The sequence below is a fragment of the Fukomys damarensis genome, unplaced genomic scaffold (genome assembly GCF_012274545.1).
Source record: "Fukomys damarensis isolate Sample0158 unplaced genomic scaffold, DMR_v1.0_HiC HiC_scaffold_17, whole genome shotgun sequence".
Classification (NCBI taxonomy): Eukaryota; Metazoa; Chordata; class Mammalia; order Rodentia; family Bathyergidae; genus Fukomys; species Fukomys damarensis.
Window position 1 is genome coordinate 79,777,929 of NW_022900929.1, and position 274 is coordinate 79,778,202.

Sequence of the window (274 nt, forward strand, 5' to 3'; positions counted from 1 at the left end):
GGGAGAGGCCCCCCTCGACGCGGTGTCTGCGCGGCCCCAACGCCGGGCCAGGCGCAGTCAGGCATCGCTTGTATCCCCACCCGGGGGCCTGGACACCGACCCAAGTGCCTGGGGTGGAGGTGGCACAGGGGACCGATATCAGGATTCTGGGCTGCTAGAGCCCAGGGGCAGTCGGGGTCAGCGACTGGCAGGCGGCGGCCCAGCCCTGGAGGCACTGAAGGGGGCACAAGTCGGGCTCCTTCGCGCAAGCTCTCTCCCTCTCTCTCCCTCTCTC

At 70.1% G+C, this 274-nt stretch overlaps 1 protein-coding gene across 1 annotated transcript in view; it reads right to left on the reverse strand.

Moving 5' to 3' along the window:
- The window catches only part of Gnb5 (G protein subunit beta 5), an 18,251-nt gene that overhangs the window by 17,266 nt on the left and 711 nt on the right, over positions 1–274 (reverse strand). The gene's annotated exons all lie outside the window — the stretch shown is intronic.